Genomic DNA, 18,885 nt, shown 5'->3' on the forward strand with positions numbered 1-18,885 from the left:
TGAGCCTGAAGGGTGTCAGACCCTGGTCTTACAGTGAAACAAATGTGTGCACTGATTGATTTATTGATACTTCTGCAACCAGTTATCTTCATTAAGTTTGTTCCTCCTGTGAAGCAAAAATGGTAGCTTTGGTTACTGTCTTCTCCAGTATCACAGACTTTCACAGGAAAGACCCATATTGAGTTGGGAAGGTATCTTGGCTACACACAACCAGTACACATGATGTGTCCCTGAATCCCGCCTGGAATATGCTAAATCCGCGAGGGCATTTTTTATCATAGAATCATTATGGAGACAAGATTTCAACCACTGCATATGCCAATTAGTTTTGATCTCCACAGGGACTTTTTTTTTGCAAAATCTTTGACGACTCGTGGTTTATGTAAGATGGTTTTCAGCAATTCATTTCATTTGCAGAGTTAAATATCAAGAGTGTAAAGTGACATCCTAAGAAAAATCCAGCCTGCTCTAGAAAAAAAAGTAAAGGAAACTTGGTGTAGAACAATAATCTGTACTTTCTGAGAGGTTATGGCAACAAACAGATAACAGACTGGTAAATAGAGTGCTATGACCATCTTCTGTAGCTCTTATGTGAACTTCTGCCTTTCTGTATCCTTGTGAGTACATATTTGGTGATAAGAACTCTGTAAAATATTTGTAATCTCTTTGCTTTGGATATCACTGATGTTATGAACATAGACAACATAAGTACCTTTTATTTCACAGCAGGCTCAAGAAAAGATACTTTCTCTGTTGTGAGCTGCATTATTGGTGAACAGAAGACTTCTCCAGCATTTCCATTTATGATTTCTAGACCACAGAGGATTAATTCATGCTTCCAGTATACTTTGGGACTAGCCCCAGAAATTACTTCAGATGTTCAAAATACAGTGTCACAAAATAGTTGCTTATCTATGTTTCTGTTAAGGAATAGGAAGCAATCAGAATGGTTAAGTGATATGCAAAAGACACTCTAACCTTCAGATTGTAGGACTTGGAAGATATCTTTGAAAGAGGATGCTTGGCAATGAGGAAAATGTATGTGCATCTCAAAAAATTGTTAACAATAAATTGAAAGACTTCACTAAAACATCCTTTTACAGTAGCTTTCTATTGCTGCCCGTCTGTACAAAAATACAAACACCCATGCACATATAGGGGAAGGGAGAAATCACAGTGCAATGTGGGGAGTTCAATTACTCATTCCAGTACATTGCATTCACAATTTTACCATAAAGTAATATGGTTTTGTAGAATTTTATTCCTCACCAGTGTTTCAATGTCTTCAAATGAGATTAATCTTTAAGAACGTATTTCTAGTTTCTCAGCATGTTTCAGGTAGATTTTTGAAGTGAAGTAAAAAGGTGAAAATGTATTTTCTTTTGTTAACATATATATGCAAAATCAGCTTTTTTCTCAAGCACTACAAATAATCATGAACAGCTCAAAATCTCATTGATGGGCATGGGTTGTACATTTCAAGAAAAGCTGAAATGAAGGAGAAATAAATCAGTGGGAGAGAAATGTTTTATGTTGGTTTAGTTTTTATTTTATTGCTAGAAACTGCTGTCTCTTTACATTTTCTTCTTCTGAAGAAGAGGCTGCGCTCAGTGACTAAATCTGTCCTCTCAAGGGAGCATGCATTACTACTGCAGCAGAAGAGGTGGAGGCAGCCCAAGCCCAGAGTTAGTCTCAGACAGTAATCAGATCTTTTCTTAATATCAAGAACTCAGTTCCAACTTCTTGTTTTATTGCTACCTTATAACAAGGAAAGGGAAAAAAAATAAATGAAGTTACAGCAACTGAATGATAAATTAAGCATATAAAGTCGAGACAGAGAGAATCAATTACTTATTTAAAAATTTGTTCAGCTCTAAGCAGCAGTGTTTATGCTTGCTTTTTATGGTGTTCTAACTTTTTTGCTCTGATTCTGGTCCTATAGCTTTAGAGTTTCTATAGAATTTTGGTTTTCATTAAGATAGGGTGACAACACCCATTCTTTCCTAGCACAGAAACTTCCACTTGTCTTAGTCCTTTAGTTTTGCCCTATTGTCTTTTCTTTTGCTCACCTTTCCTGCCACTGTAGAAGCTTGGCAGGGCACTGGGTAGGTGATTTATAGACAGCTCTGGATTCTTCCATACTTCCTTTATTAAATGGAGCAAGATATTTAATTAGTTCATCATAACTGGCCTGGATGCAGCCTTCATCATTAAAGTTTGTCAGCTGTCCACATCTGGAGAAGTACTCTAATGGTATTGCTCCCGGGGTCTGCCAGCCCACAAGCCCTGTCCTATTATTCAGGGGCCTTATGTCTCTGTGTGACTTCCTCTCACTCTGCTCCCATGAAGCTAGAATGCAAACGCATCCATATTTTCACTTGAACTTCCCTCAAAGGGGTATTTCCCAGTTGAGAAGAGTCCGAGCAACACAATACATCTAGAATTATATTATCTCCATGGAGCTCAAATGCACAGAATAAAAAGGAACTCTGTGCAGAATCTGAGCTGGCACACCAAAATAGAAAAGAAAATGTTAAGGTGTGTCACAGAGACAGACTCTCTTGGAAACAGGCAGGAAGCCAAACCATGTGAGGGACTAGTAAGTGAATGCAGCCCACCTCCCAGCCCCTAAGCATTTCATTTAGCTACAAAAGCTGTGGCACCCAAGCAGAGTATAAGTTGACACAAATAAAAGCCAACCTTTTGTCCAAAAATGAACAGATGTTATCATTAGCTTAGTGTCATATGTGCTTAGAGACACATAGTACATATGCATGAACACGGTCCCAGATCTGGAGACTTAAAAAATCTAGTCAAGTCTCGGACTTTTGGTTCAGGCATTTATGTAAGTGGCTTTGATTGAGAAGTCTTTCAGTCTTTTTGTTTTGGTTTAGTTTAGTTTGTTTGTTCTGTTTTGGTTTGTTTGTTGGGGGTTTTTTTGTGGTGCTGGAGGGATCAAAAATATCCTGCAATTCACTGTTCTTATTGTGGTTTAGTATTCAAACTTCCATGATTAGGTAGAATGTTTAATTGGAAGAGTGGCTGAAGCAACAAGACAAAAATCTGAATTAAAAAAAAAAAATCCCGCTAAGGACAGTGGGTAGAACGGGTGGTCAGGTCTAACAAACACTGACAGCCAGAATTCTGTATGCTGTCTCTTTTAGCATCCATATTCATCACTCTCATAAAATGAGTCTAGATAGCTGCGATGATAGCTGGGCAACCCATCCCACAATATAGAAGTCACAGCTATTTAACAACTGCATTTTCCAGGAGTCAGCACGGAGCTTGCATGGGTAAAGTGCAATCTGTGTCACACATTCCTGCTAATGACCTAAAGGACTATGCTCTCACAGCAGAAGAAGGGAAAATTAATCTTCACCACAATTGTTCCATTCCTCAAACTTCTTTTTAGCAAAGATATAAATCGTGCCAAATATCTATCAGTTTTATGATGACAAGACCATCAAACTTGTTTCATTAAACACCCTCCCCCCCTCTTACAACTGCCTAAACAAGATTTTTCCATTTAGTACCCTATCAATCCAGAGTTATGATTATTCAGTAACTGAGGGGATCTCTTGTATTTAAATATTAATGTTTGTGTAGTTATTAAAGTATTTGATGATTTGTCCAGGGGCACTGTAAAATTAAATATAGCATGTCATTTATGGTAATACAGAGGAGAATAATAAAAAATCTTTTTCATTCTGGTTTTGTGTCTGGCTCTGCATGTTACTTTTAGTGCTTATTTGATGGTTTGGGGTATTGTGTGTTTTTAAACCCTTTTAAATGTAGGATTTCAGAGCGTATTGTTAGGAACATATAAAAGATTATCTCCCAAGTAATGACTTCGTGTTGCTGTGTATGAAGTGTTGTCTGACAGTTATACTGCTAAAGGGAAAGGCAGTTTTCCAAAAACACTTATCATGTATCGGGTGTAGCAGTACAGTAAGCCCATAAATATTTTGGGAAGTTCATTTTTGACCATGCTGTATTTGCTTTCAGAAATCACCTCAGCCGACTGGAGCAGAAATGTGTATGTGTAATTAGTCTTTTCAAGCTATGTATATTTAAAGAACATTATTTAGGCACTCTGCTGTGACTCTTATGCTGTAAAGAACTAAGAGACAGCGTACAAGGGAGAAAGGCAGAACAGCTTATTTGAGGCAAACACTTGACTGGCATTTGTACGTGTACAGGTGTGTAGCTTCTTCATGGATAAGTTTTTGAGGTGGGATATGTTTGGCCCACTCTGCTAGGAAACCTCTTTCTGCACATTTAAAAACAATAGTAGATAAAAATAACTTTCATAAGGTCACTCAGAGCCAGAGCCAGGAATAGAAAGCAGGTCATATGAATCCAAGTCAGAGCACTCTCTATGAGACCAGACTGGTATTTCCTGCTAAAAAAAAAAAAAAAAAAAAGAGTTAAAATTTGAAAGACTGCTTTCACTGCACTACTGAGGGGGTATGATTGAGGTCTGCTTCAGTTTTTTCATATAGGTAAGTCTAAAATGATTCTGTGCCTAATGATGGACAGCTGCCACAGGATGCATCTCTTCGTGGTAAAAAGGTGTAGCAATCTATTATATTTTTTAAAATATGCCTGGCAAACTGAATGAATATAGTTATAGTAGAAGCAGTTGCTGCATTTAAGGTTGATTTATTATTTTCATTCTAAGCCTGTTTTTAAAGCTGATCATAACTTTCTGAGAGTGTGCATATTTATATATATATGTATGTGTGTAACGCAGCAAAATTACAGTAAAGCAGCTTTGTTTATAAATTGCAAGCATGCAAAAGTCAGGACATTCACTTAGTGTTCTCAGTGAACCAATAATTCACCTGTCTTAATACTCAGTACAGAGAATTGCTCTACTTCATGTTAACTGTGATGGCAAGACACCGAGTGCATTTTTTTTCACTGGCTTAACTGGAAATGCTTCACAGGAGGTTTGGGATACTCATTATGTAACAGTAATTTAGAAAATTTTAATTAAGGATGTATATGCATGTGAGACATCCGGATTATGGTTCCAATCCAAAGCCCACTGCAGGCAATGCGAAAGACTCCCATCAAGTACATTAATTGCTTGATCAAAACCCAAATGCTTACACTGGAAATAATACGCAAATTAGGGTTACTGCCTTTTTCAAAGGACAGATTAATTTGCACAGACCTCAGTGCTACCACAACAACGCTGTTTCCTGTTTAAAATGGTTTGTATATGTTTACATTACACCTTGGTATGCAGTGGGGATATGTGCAACTATCATACCAGGCTGTCTGAAAGGGCTGGTATGGCAATATGGTAAAGAATCTGTAGCCTCGGGAGTGATGCGTGGAGAGGGCTTTACCATGAGCAGTGAAGAATGGAGACCACATTGATCAGAGATTAATGTGGTATGTAAATCTTCACTCCTTCCCTGTGTTTCAACTGAGTCTTAAGGCACATATGCAAACACAGGGAGTGTTTGAGCTGAACAACAAGCAAAAGTGCAAGCCACTCTTGCACAGGACTGAAATAGCTGCAAAGCACAGTACTGGTGTCCGGGTCATGGAGGCCACAGAAAGTTAGTGTAGGAAGACTGTCCTCACAACCTCCTGTAGCACAGTCAAGAAACACAAGGCTTTCATTACAGAGTTTGAAACAGCCTCAGAACTGCAACAGCTTCTACCAAACAGCTCTATCAAAACACACCTGTCATCTTCTGTGTTGGCACTTCACTCTTGTCACCTCACTTCCCTGTCACTGCATGCCTTTACCTTGCATTTCACTTCAGACCCAAATTCACTTCAGTTTATCTCTTATCCCTGTCTCATCCATCATGATTTCATATAGTAAATCAGAATCCTTAACTCTCACCTTGTTTTTACCAAAGGTGAAATCCCATTTTCTTAAGAAGGTATTTTCCATATGTCTTTACATCTGCATGTGGAAACATTAAAAAAGTCTGCCTAGTCATTTTGTCATCTTCCTTCAAATAATACTCTTACTCTCACTGTTGCAATGACTAAAAAATTATCTGAGAATGGTTAAACAGCTGGTGTGCTATGACCACCACTTCTTATAGTAATTGTAATCCTCTTACTGTAACCTCGTGATGTCTCTTGTCTCTTTGTTGTATCCATCTGTTGTCTCTTATCATATTTTTGGACTGCAAAATACCTGAGATAGGAACTAGCCTTTTTCCCTCACCCACAAAAATGAGCTTAGTGTCTTGCACCTCAGTATCCCCACCAACATCACTGCTGGCTTTCCTGACTGTTACTTCAAGCACAACTAAATTATAATTTTTGAGAAAATGAATTGGAAGAGAATTATACACACATAAGTGATATGTCTACTTTGTTTTCATAGAAAGAATCACTTATTTTAGATACATATATGTCACTGTGTGATATTCCAGAAATATAAGGATACAGGTCATATATCAGACTTCAATGCATTGTTAAAAAGTTGCTGGAAATTGGTGCACTGCTGGAAATTGGTGCACCATCATATACCTCTAATATTTGGATAATTCTGCACCTCACAAGGCTGTTGCAAGGACTAGTTAACAAACTCGTATTTATAAAGTGCTTTGAAGATTACAAGAGCTATCTAAATATGCATTATTATTAATAACAATAAATCACATTTATTCAAATTTGTCAGAATCACTAAATATGCAAAATCTATTAGGGGGGAGGCTGTTATTATTTTTTAATGTACCAGTGGAGTTCTATGCTTGCCAAGAAAGACTGTGATGTTTTATCTGGCAAAAATATTTCCCCAGCAGTATGTGCCCCTCCTCCAGCTACTTACACATATCAGAAATTATTGGTACGTGTTATTCAAACTTTATATCTTTTTCCTTGTAGCCTCTAGAAATGTCACCATGACCAAAGGTTACCAAATAAGTACTGTCTTCGCTGTTGTAATTAGGGCTGTACTAATCCCAAGTTATGATTCAACAGGTACAGAAGAGACCTATTGTTTCAAGAACTCCTAGGAATGAGCAGACAAAAGCTCGTCATTCCACAGCCCATGCAAAACAGTCATGAACAGCCTGGATCTACAAAGTAACTTTCTCCACAGTAATTTCAAGTTTAACCACGGGGGAATGACAGGTAGCTGATATAAAGTTAAATGTCACAAGAAAACCAAAGCAAAACAATTTGTAGCAAAGCATGCCCCATCTCCAGAGGGAATGGCCCCCTTTTTAACCCTTTCCCACTTCTGTCTCCTGCACCCTCTACTGCCACGCCCCGGCAGCTCGACTGCCAGGAGGGTAACAGCAGGGCTCAAATGGATGTGTTCCCAAAGGGCAGTGACCCAAATAAGTTGCCCCTCTGTCTCTTCCATTCAGAAGTTCAGTGTACAGGCACAGTGAAGTTCTGTGTGGAGGACAAGCTTCTCCTCATCAACTGCATTTAAACTCTAAACCAAGTACCCGGTTAAGTGTCCTGGGTACTCCTGAAAACCTGCATTTGATCATGTATGTAGCTGGGTAGCAGTTGGCATTACCAGACCTAAGCTGTCTAGACTAAAGCTCGGTGATGAAAGAAGCTAATGGAAATAAAATATATTGATTAAAACTACACGTTTTGCCCTACCACCATATTATTATGACAGGAGCACTGTAGTAATTTCCATTCACAGAGAGGACACACACAGCCATAGAGGAAGTTACAACAAACATATTGGGTAGAAAGAAATGAGTTGATCAAACCAAATGTTGGAGTGAGGACAGATCAAATGATGCCACATGGAAAATTATGGTTTGAAATGAAAAAGTGGTCCATTTAACAGTACATAAAGTCTCTGTAATATGCATAAAATCAGCAGTTAGCAGATGTTTTCTGACACAGTGCATCTGCATGAGGCTGAGGCACATTCAGTTCCACTGTAGTAGCAATACACAGAGCAGATATAAGGGCAGACCCTACAGACAGATAAAGACAGCCTTGCCCTTACTTAATAATAACAGTAAATAATAACTTATATTAATTAGCAATCAGGAATTTAACCATGGACTCGGATGCAGTTGAGGGAGGTATCATACAGAAGATGAAAGGAAAACCTATCATCCATTGATAACAGATAAGATGAGGAAAAAAATTTCATTTCAGCCACCTGCTTGATAAGATTCTGCTGAAAATATTACCTTTGGGTTACAACTCTCTATTCACACTTCGTGGCCAAAGGCAACTTCTCTAAATCTCAGGAAAAATTCTTTAGCCATTTTATGTCTGCAGAAATGCAAATGAAAATAATGTTTCTTCATTTAAAAATAATACCTTGCATTTTATTTCATAGAAGTGTCTGAGTTTTGAGAAATTAGCTGTCCTGAGCAAGATGGCTGATTTCAAAAAACTGATACATCAAGGACATTTTCTTTCCTAAAGTTACTTGTTAGCTGGGAGCTAGTGGAGGAAAATATAGTATGGTTCTGTCTCAGGCTTCTCTGGAATCCTAAATAGCCATTCATGCCTGTCCATGGCAAAATATAGACTACTCACAGTAGGCAGTGCAGATCTTCACAATTTGGTCTTTGTTTTTCAGTGGTTTTACCAGAAGAAATAACACTTAATGACTGAGAGTCCTAAAATGTTAGAATGAATGCTCAACTGGTCATGATTACCATAACTGATAAAAATATGGAAGCTCTCAGGACTTTTAGAATTTATTTCAGGTCATCTGCACACTCAGTCAGGGGCCAATGTACCAGCATGGTGCAGGTTATCTTAGACTCACCAGCACTTGTGACAAATTAATTTATTTCAAATCAACATGTGAAGACTGGAGCCAATTGAACAAAGCACTGCAGTAACAGCCTGACTTGACCAAACCTAGTCAAGAAGCACCCACTCTTGGTCACAATGGCATCATGTCTTGGACACAGTATAGTCATGTGTTTGCAGCTTCCAAGGATCATGTGAATCAGGGAAAGAGACTTCAAAAGCTTCAGTCATGGAAAATACAGTTCTTATACTATAGACTAGAGATCGTGTATCTTCTTAAGCCCCTTTGTTTCATGATTTTTAAGATTCTCATCTGTTTTCAAAGCCCTTTATGGGACAGTTCAGAGACAGGAATCTCTTCAGCCTACACGAACCTGACTTCTCAAAGCACCTCTCTGAAACAACTGTCTGCAGTTGAGAATGAGAGATGTCATTACAGGAAGTAGAAAGCTAAATATGGAATTATCTCCCTTTTGAAAACATGGGAATTGCCACATGTCTTCCTGCCATGAAACCACTTTTTGTCCAACCAACACAACAGCAATAAAATATAATAAATAAACAAATGCAATGCTACCTGCAAGATATACATGTCAAGGGAAAAAAAATGTACCTCTGTGCGTAATTGCTAAGGTATATTAGATACCACGGAGGCAAGCTGGATATAATTGCCTTAACAGATACCATGGATTAAGTTTTACCCAACAGTTTCAGAGCAACAAAGGGAGAGAAACTTAAAAATGGGACACACGCACCCCAAAAAGGCTTTCAGAGCTAGCAGTGAAAAATGAGTATATAAGCTCAGTTTAACTGAGCTTCCTCAGTTTAACTGAGCTTCCTACTAACTTTTTCCGTTTCGGACAACAATCTCTTACTTCTCCAGCAGTGTCTGAAGTATTGCCATTGTGGCACTGGCTGCCGATTGCCAAGGACTTTGTTAATAGAAAATGGAATAATTTTTACTCAGAACTCTTTATTCTTATTGAGTGTGATTTACCATAGTGTCATTGAGAACGTCTCATTGTCACCTGATCCTATCTTTTCACAACCAATGCGATTACTGTGTGGGAGAAAGCTGCTCATTCCAAGCACCATTTTGTAATAAAATGATTACTGGCTGAATGCTGATACTTTATGAAAAGAGCAATCAATTAAATATCTGCTATTGCTCAAAGAGTCTTACATTAGAAAGGCACACAAAATAATCACTAAATGATTGCACATGGTGGCTTGGGCTGGACTGTGTGAAATCAACTTAGACACACACAGGAGTATAAAGTGTTTTTCACACACTTTGAAAATCACAGTGTAAAAAGCAGTGATTGTAGATGACCATGTATAATAACCAGGCTATGAAGAAGCGTCTTTCTCAACCTCATTCTAAGCATGGCATACTCAATAGTTTACACTCACAGAGCAATAGTTATTTTTAACAATCACTAATGAGCTGAAACATCCCAGCCCCCTATTTCACATTTAGTATTCTTTTTGAGATCTACTATTCCACTGCCTTCACAAATTTGGGAGGCCCCTGGGAGATCTCTTCCTTGCCTTGCAACCATGCCTGTGGGACATGCTTCTATTCCTCCCCTAACACTAATTCCACTGACATCAGGGGGATGTACACAGAAATGCACCAGCATACAAACTCCACATCGAGAGAAATAAAGATGGTGTGAATGGTCTCTTTCCTTACCTGTGCCTTCCCGTCTAAGACACGGAGAGCTTTGCTTCATCAGTGCCTTCACTCCTGAGTGTCAAACAGGCTGTGAGACTGTCTACCACCCACCTGAACCGAAGACTACAAGAAGGGTTCCTCAGTGAACATCCCAGGCACGGTTCCCACTGCTGAATTAGGACAGAAGAGGAAAGGCTTGTCTCTACCTGTGGCCATGAGGATTCACTTGTTCACAATTTTCTTCCCTTCCTGGAAGAAAGACTCCAGAAAAACTCCTTCTTTTTGGTCTCCCATTTACTCTGAAACTAGGTTGAGAATTTGGGTCTGACTGGTGTAAGATGAGGCCTTCCAGTTCTCAGCTGCTCCACTAGCACCAATTATCCAGGAGCAACAAAAATCTCAGCCATCATCTGCTGCCAAAAGAGGTGATTGCTGAATGAGCCTCATATATTACAGATTAAACATTGCTACTGTGGCCACAAAAGAGGTTCTATTCTGTATTCTTATTTTCAATTTATTACAGATCATTTCCTTCCTTTTTTTTCCCCAAAATGAAAAATTGAGGATGTTTAATTTTTTTTTATAAAGTGTCATTGCCCAGTTCTTGTGAGAAATTAAGCCCATAAATACCCCTCCTCCCTAGAAATGGCAAAATCTATGCTGACTCTGGTTCATCACTGTCCATTGTTTAACTCCCCAGTTTTAATACAATAGTGTAACTACCTTGAGTTTTATTTTTTTTTTTTACTATTTGGGAAAGTTAACAGGCCAACAGCAATGCAGTTGAACAGGAGAAACTGAATACTGGTGAGCCAGAGGGCTCACCAGTGAAAGTAGTAATGCAGAATGCTTTGGAAGTGACATGCAGGGAGTGAGGGAGCACCTGCAGATTGTAATGGTAATGGCTGCAGGAGAGGCAGGAAACTGAGGGAGGAAAGCTGAGAAGTTAGTTGCAGGTTTAGCAGGAGAGGATGGATTTGAACTGTCATAGAGTTGCAATGAGCACTCAAATACTAGGATGGGTCCTAGTAAAGGGTTTGAAGATAGTACATTCAGTTTGTATACACAGCTATTCCTAACATGCCTCCGAAAAGAGGCAAGAACAGGATCAAAAGGTTGATGTGGTTTTTCGTACAGTATAACTGTTTATTTTAGGCCCAGCTTCCAGAAGTGATTTAACACTCCATTTAAGCGGTAGTTTTCAAACTGTAAATGAAGATATGCCATCCTTCAGGGAAAGAAAAACATCAACAAGAAAGGAACTGATTAGCAAGAACAAGAATGAAGACAAGGACAATGAGTCCAGTTAAAAATTACCTGTAAAGACAGTAATGGCAGAGCTATACACATTCACAGTGAAGACAGATGTAGAGATGAAGAATGAGGTCTAGTCCAAGAGGTATTCTTGGAGAAATCTGGAATAATCTTCAAATGAGAGTCAATAATGTATTATTTACAGTGAATTCTGAAAGCACAATTGCAACTGCAATAGTCATTGTAATAGTAGTAGTACAGTGCCTTTTTTCCAAGTTTTTGTCTTCCAAACATCCATATTGTATATTATCCTGATACGCTAGTAGAAGCAGGACATGAAGAGGCCAAGTGATTAACCTGGCATCATGTACATCACTGATGGACCCAGACTTTGATCCTTGTGCACAGGACTCCCAGTGTCCTCTGTTTAGCTATAGTGCCACAACATGGTGAGAGGCACTGTCCCACAATCCGTTGAATATATGCCACTAGAAGCTGTATATTTAAAATTCTGTGAATTTTGAGTTTCTTCCATCTAGAAGAAAAGGTACCCAGTAAGATTTTACTTCTGTTGGTTAAGGATTTCTTAAAAGCATCTGCCCTGGATGCAGTGCATGATGAAGCAGTGTGTGGTATATTTCTCAGAAGAGCTGAAAGTGCTGCACAACTCTCAGTGGTTCCAGCACAGTGATACAAAAACCATGTGGCACTTCTAGCTACTTGATGACAGATATTCTCTTGTGTTTGGCCATACATTTACAACACATTTATTCTTAGGATTATGTCATTGAGCATGAGCTGCTTTCAGGCATTAGATCATACACCTGGTCCTTCCTCAAATGCCGTTTTAACCATTTGCTGAAAGCACCAGTTGAAAGGATGATTTGACTAAGTGACTAATCTGACTGAATGCCTGTAACACTTACAAACTATTTTTAAGCCATTAGATTTGGGCAAAAGCTGCATAAATTGTAGGTCAGCACAAAGCAGCAATTCACAGATGGGCCTCTAAAAAAATCACACTATTTTTGGAGGCATTTGCTCCTGTACCAATTCATACTAGTACTATATCCTTTCTTTGCTATCATGGATTAAATAGGCAAAACCTTCAAAAGTAAATACATACATAAATTAGGTAAGAATGGGAGGTTTCCAAAGGCACAAAAGATTTCAAAGGCACAAAAACTGGAGTTAGGTGCCTAAGAGACTACTGAGGGGACCTCACCAATGTCTATAAGTATCTAAAGGGATTGTGTCAGGAGGATGGACCCAGGCTTTTCTTGGTGGTGCCAAGCAATAGGACATGAGGCAATGGGCAGAAACTGATGCACAGGAAGTTCTACCTGTGCATGAGGAAGAACGTCTTTACTATGTGGGTGACTGAGCACTGGAACAGGTTGCCCAGAGAGGCTGTGGAGTCTCCCTCACTGGAGATATTCAAGAGCCATTTGGATGCAATTCTGTGCAATGTGCTCTAGGATGACCCTGCTTGAGCAGGGAGGTTGGACCAGATGATCCACTGTGGTCCCGTCCAACCTTACCCATTCTGGGATTCTGTGAAGTGGCCTTTATCCTTAATTCAGCGCTTGCATTTTCTGCTTGTTAACCACTATGCAAATCATAGAATCATAGAATGGTTTGAGTTGGAAGGAACGTTGAAGATCATCTAGTTCCAACCTCCTGCCATGGGCAGGGACACATTCCATTAGCTCAGGTTGCTCAGAGCCACATCCAGCCTGGCCTAAAAAAATTCCAAGGATGGGACATCCACAGCTTCTCTGGATAACCTGTTCCAGTGCCTCACCACCCTCACAGTAAAGATTTTTTTCCTAATAGCTAATCTAAACCTATTCTCTTTCAGTTTGAATCCATTCCTCAGTGTTCTGTCACAACATGCCCTTGTAAAAAGTCTCTCTCCAGCACTCTTGTAGCCCACTTTAAGTACTGGAAGCTGCTATAAGGTTTTCCCAAAGCCTTTTGTTCTCTGGGCTGAACAAACCCAACTCTCTCACCCTTGTCTTCATAGGAGAGGCACTCCAGCCTCCTCATCATATTTGTCCTCCTTTGGACTCACTCCAATAGGTCGATGTCCTTTCTGTGCTGGAGACCCTAGACATGAATGCAGTGCTCTGGGTGAGGTCTCACCAGAGCAGAGTAAAGAGGCAGAATCAACTCCCTTGACCTTTTGGGACTGCAAGTGTACATATACATAACATACATAATAATCTACACAGGCACCTAGATAAGAAAAGTTTGACTGGCTCCAAGTAACAGCAGTTTCCATGTACTCACTCATTACTGCTTTCCTTCACCCAAAATAAATTTCACCCCATTTTTAACTTGAGGTAGTCATATTCTGCTCTGCAAGGGGATATAAAATGCTACCAGTTCAGCATCTGCACTGATTTACATAGATGTTAATATCCAATAGCCATTTTCCATTGACTCTCTTTGGTTTACATAACTGCAGGAGATACCGAGTAACAAAGAATCCAGCACTTGGTTTAAAAACAGGCACTCCATTTCTGGCAGTGGGTAGGATAGCAAGAAAGCCTTTAATTTGAGCCTTTGAGTGTATCCATGCAACATAAAGTACAAGCGTGAGAGGAACATGCTGATAGTTCTGCATTATCGCTAACAGCACTGAGATGCAACAAGAAGAAAAATTTAAGTACACACTCATTTTATTAGAGAACCTTCCCATTAGAGCCAAATGAGGGTGCCATTTTGGGTAACTTGGGCCAGTGTGCCCTTTCTAGATGTTCGGTTTCCATAGCAAGTGAGAAACTTTACTGCTTATATTGTGTATTATTTATACCACAGTTGTGCACGGAAGAATTCAGAATGGCTTTATGTGCTTGTATACATAATAATACCAAGTGACTGAAACGCAGAAATTAATTGTATAACAGAAATATCAGAGAATAAAATTTTAAAAGTGTCTGTATTTAAGGGCTAGAAATGGAACAGGTTACAGGTGGATTTAGACAATACGGACTGTGACGTGATGGCAGAAAATTCCTATAAATTTATTGATATCATCTGCGGAAATAAACATCCCTGCTCAAACTGTGCAGAGAAGAATAAACAGATGTATTTAGCTGAGAGTGATATTTATTCTTTTTGAGGAGTCCTACGTATTCAAAGGTAGTGGATATATATTATATACCACAAAAGCAGCTGTGGGGCAGTTGCAGTTCCATGGTTTTGTTCTGTTGAATGCAAGCTACAGGGAGCCTTTCTTCTTCTATTATTTCTCATTTTCAAAAACAATCTAGATTGAAAACTGTAGATTTTGTTCTTTGTGCAAGGGAAACATGGTAAAATCCAGGAATAAGCAGACAGCTTAAAGAGCAGGGCTAGTTTCTGAAGTGACTGTTTTTCCCAAGCAAGAGATAGGAGAGAAAAAATTGGGTCTTGACAATACAGTAAGTAGATTTCTAAAAGGTTTTTCCTTCCAGCTCAAATATTTTATGGAACTTGAGAAACATTAGGCACCACTTCTAAAAGGAATAAAATAAAAGGACAATGGATAGAACAGTAAGATCACTTTGAGACAGTGTCAGAAGACTCAAAACAAGGAGAAGCATGCCAGGTTAACCCACCCACTATTCTCAAGATTCCATGAGCCCATGGGTTAGGCAGTTTCCCTGTACCAACAGTAAGTAGCAATATTAATTTACCAGCTTTATTGTTCACTCAAACCAATAATCATACCAACAGCCCTCAAAAATATGGAGGACAGAGAGAAGCAGCAAAGGACAGAGATTGAATATACAAATGATCGCTTCTTGTTTACCTGGCACCCCAGGTCCTTGTTGTACCAGTTGCCTCAGAGAGCAAGTGAGCTTGGATTCTTGATGCAGTTGTACAAATCAGATTTTGTTTTGGTATTGTTTCCAGCTGAAAGCCTTTTCTTTATTCTAATGGTAGGAGACTTTCTTCCTATTAAATGCTTCAATGGTGGATTTAAATATTTAGAGGATCCACATTACAGGAGAACTGTCTGAGAGCATCACAAAGAAACCATTAGTTAAATCCATTAAGGATCTACTTAAGTGGAATTTCCTGCTGTTATCTACATGATAGCCACATAAAAAAGACACTGGAAGAAGAAAATATTCCTCTTCACATACTGTATCTGTAAAACATCCAGTTTTACTGAAGGGTGCCTTTTTGATTGTCTCAAAATTTTAGCTAGAATTGATATTCTTTGAGCAGAATTAGAGTAGGGGAAACAAAATGGCTCAGTTTCAGTTCTGCTTTTGCCCCTCTTGAGTACACTCAGTTCAGACAAAACCTTGTGTTAGAGAAGAAGGTACAGAATCTCTTTTGTTTTGGACATGGCATAAACCATCAAAGTTGTATCCACTGTGCAAGAAGCATCAGGTATATACCGAGTCTCTGTGTTGTCTATTTTTAAATACACATAAGTGGTAGCAGTGTGGATAAGATGTTCCTTCCTCCAACTCCTAGAGTAAGGCACTTGAGCCATTTGAATTATAAAACTTACACTATCTTTCAAGTTGCTCTTGTTTTAACAAAAGAGAAATAGCTTGAACTCCACAAAGTAATTTTTTCCATTCTCTACAATCATGGGTTTGATACACATTCAAGAAGGCAGTTATATTAATCAGAATCTTTCTATTCTTTAGTTTCTATTCTTTAGTTATGTAAGAGTTCCTATTTTTGAATGCTCAGGAATCTCTGATGTGATTTAGGTTTGTGAACAAAATGAAGGTACTACACACAGTACAAACATAATGTACAAATATCCATATCGGTTGCAATATTGATATCCCTAATCTATCTGTAAATCAGCATATAGTGTCTCTGACCATTGATTTTTTTCCTCTGGCCCCATTTTGAGCATGTTTTATAAAACCCAAGAGAACCCCTGTTCTCTGGTCAGAAAAGCATAGACCCACTCTATGGACGTATAAAATTTCTTTCTAAGACCTTAAACAAAATATTTATTTTCTATTGGAAGGTGAAATACTCAGAAGTCTTGGTTCACTCATACATGTAGATGTATGTATAGAAGACCATGCAAAACCAGTTAGCCCACTTTCTCTTCTCAGTTAGAGTATACCTGAAAGGCTCAATGTAGAAGAGAAAAAACACCTCAGGAAATCTGCTGTCAGGGGTCAGTGTCCTACAGGAGGGAAGGAACAGCATGTGGGCAGTTTGTGAACAGCACAAAGCAAGCATAGAAGTGTGAGTCCTGGTGGTTTGAGAGAAGTGTTCATTACAGGCAATGGCTCCTGGCTTCTGATATCTGGACACTGAAGGGGCTGCTGCATCCTGCGAAGGAAGATACTGTCATTGAGTGGCCAGGAGCCCTCCGCCACTGTGAGCACGCATGACACTCCTGTCCACACATAGAGCTACTACACTAAGATACAGTCCAGGTACAGCATCAGGTAGTATTGCAAACCCAAGGAATGACAAAATCAGAAGTCTGACTCTTTCCCCAGTCAAAAATTACCCTCGTTATGGGACTGAAAAACAAACAATGACTGTCTGGATCTTCTGGTATTTCACCCATTGAGGGGTATACTTAGTAACATTTCTAACCTTGTCCCTACACTTATGGAAACTTACTTTCAGTAAAAAAAAATTAACATATTTAATTTCTCAAAAGACTGTAGAACACTGGGTTGCTATGAAAGCATTGCCTGTCAAGGCTGTCATCACAACTGTACAACTGACTTCATACAACACTGACAGCAAGCAACGCTGCCCTGTGGAGCAGCGGTATCATGACTTTTGCCTGCTCTCAAAACCTCCATCAGGTAACAACCTTAATGTCCACCAAACGGGGAATGGAGCAAAGATGCATGACAGCCCTTCCACGCCATTTTTTGCAAGGCCACACTATATTCGGAGGACTTTTATTAGAGATTAGTAAGGGTTTTGCTGTATATATACAGAATGAGCATTCAGGGTGTGATAAAACCAATACTCCTGTTTAATCCCTCCATTGCTTTTCCATTGGTCTTTGTAAGCCTTTGAAAATTTAACTTCGGTGCTCTTTGTACCCCAAATAAAAATTTTAAGTCCTTTCCTCTTTTCTTTTTTTCCATTTATGCTCCTTCAAGGTAACTGTGATTTAACATAACTCCTACTACCACAAGTGTTCTCTCCTCAGGCAATGGGTTTGCCAAGTCCCATCTAAGCATTATCGCTTAGAAGAACACTTCTGAGTAGAGCAAGAGGCGAACGCACAGGCATGGGGGGAAATGTTGCCCCAAAAAAAGCAGCCTAGGAAGCCAGTGTCACCAGCTCAGCAGGAGGCACCGGGCACCACAGCTCCAGTGGCACCACTGCGCAGATGATCTGGCACAACACACTCGGAATACTAAAAGAAGGTCAGCCCCTAGGCTCTTGTCTGATTACCGAGGTCCGTGTGAGGAGAGAACCAAGGGCCGACGGAACCTCCCCGCCCGCCCTGCCCACGGCCCGTGGAGCGCGACATGGCCGCCGCTCCCGGCAGGCACCGGGCGCCGGCGGGCCCGGCGGGCGGGCGGCCGCGAGGTGGCGCCGGGCAGAGGCGGCGGCCCGTGCCTGGCCCGCTGCCGGGAGTTGGCGGCGTTCGCAAACTGCTGCCGGGATCGTCCTAAGTAGCACCAGACCCGGGGCAGTCAGTTGCATTGCGCCGGATTGAATTAATTTAAAGATACATGCATTTATTTACCCACTCAATTTAGGATCCCATGGAAATACTACTTCATATATTAAGTGTTATTATGACGGCCTGGGATCTGTGTTGCCCACACTCCCAAAATCTTTGTGTTAAAATAACATTTTTTTGTGGAGCAAATTTGCAACACATTAGTATAAGTGATATTTGAATTCACTGCTTCAACCATTGTGGCTTTCTTTGTTTGTTTGTTTTGTTTGCTGTTTAAACCTCCCTCTTGTGCACCAGCAAAAGCAAACACAGCTCTCACCAAGCAGCACTTCCATCTCCAAAAGGGACCCTTGTGAGCTCCCCCAAACCTGTTCCCGGCCCCAGCGCCCCAGTGAGGGGCTGCACAGTGCTCAGAGTCCAAGCCGTAGGCCACTTGCCCAAGGAGTTGCCAAGCACAGCCCTGTCAGGCATCTCCCATGTTCACACCAAAGTTTTAGTCCTGCCTGAGCCCCACAGGAGTTTGTGCTGGGCCTTTGAAGCCCCTCCGGCTCAGGGCAGTGGTCGGTGCATGCCTCACTCTGCTCCTGGC

At 40.0% G+C, this 18,885-nt stretch overlaps 2 long non-coding RNA genes across 3 annotated transcripts; both read right to left on the reverse strand.

Moving 5' to 3' along the window:
* Window positions 1-1,526: 1,526 nt before the first annotated feature.
* On the reverse strand, window positions 1,527-9,312 carry LOC135411529 (uncharacterized). Of its 2 annotated transcripts, XR_010429192.1 has the most exons (3): window positions 4,140-9,312; window positions 2,070-2,145; window positions 1,527-1,758 (listed from the first exon to the last, which is right to left on the reverse strand). It is a non-coding gene; the product is annotated as an uncharacterized LOC135411529 (long non-coding RNA). The 2 variants fall into 2 exon arrangements; XR_010429191.1 differs by lacking the exon at window positions 4,140-9,312 and having other exon boundaries at window positions 2,070-4,122.
* Window positions 9,313-16,622: 7,310 nt separating this feature from the next.
* LOC135411540 (uncharacterized) lies at window positions 16,623-18,183 on the reverse strand. The gene is made up of 2 exons (XR_010429200.1): window positions 18,062-18,183; window positions 16,623-16,966 (listed from the first exon to the last, which is right to left on the reverse strand). It is a non-coding gene; the product is annotated as an uncharacterized LOC135411540 (long non-coding RNA).
* Between the last annotated feature and the right edge of the window lie 702 nt (window positions 18,184-18,885).

The sequence above is a fragment of the Pseudopipra pipra genome, chromosome 3 (assembly GCF_036250125.1).
Source record: "Pseudopipra pipra isolate bDixPip1 chromosome 3, bDixPip1.hap1, whole genome shotgun sequence".
Classification (NCBI taxonomy): Eukaryota; Metazoa; Chordata; class Aves; order Passeriformes; family Pipridae; genus Pseudopipra; species Pseudopipra pipra.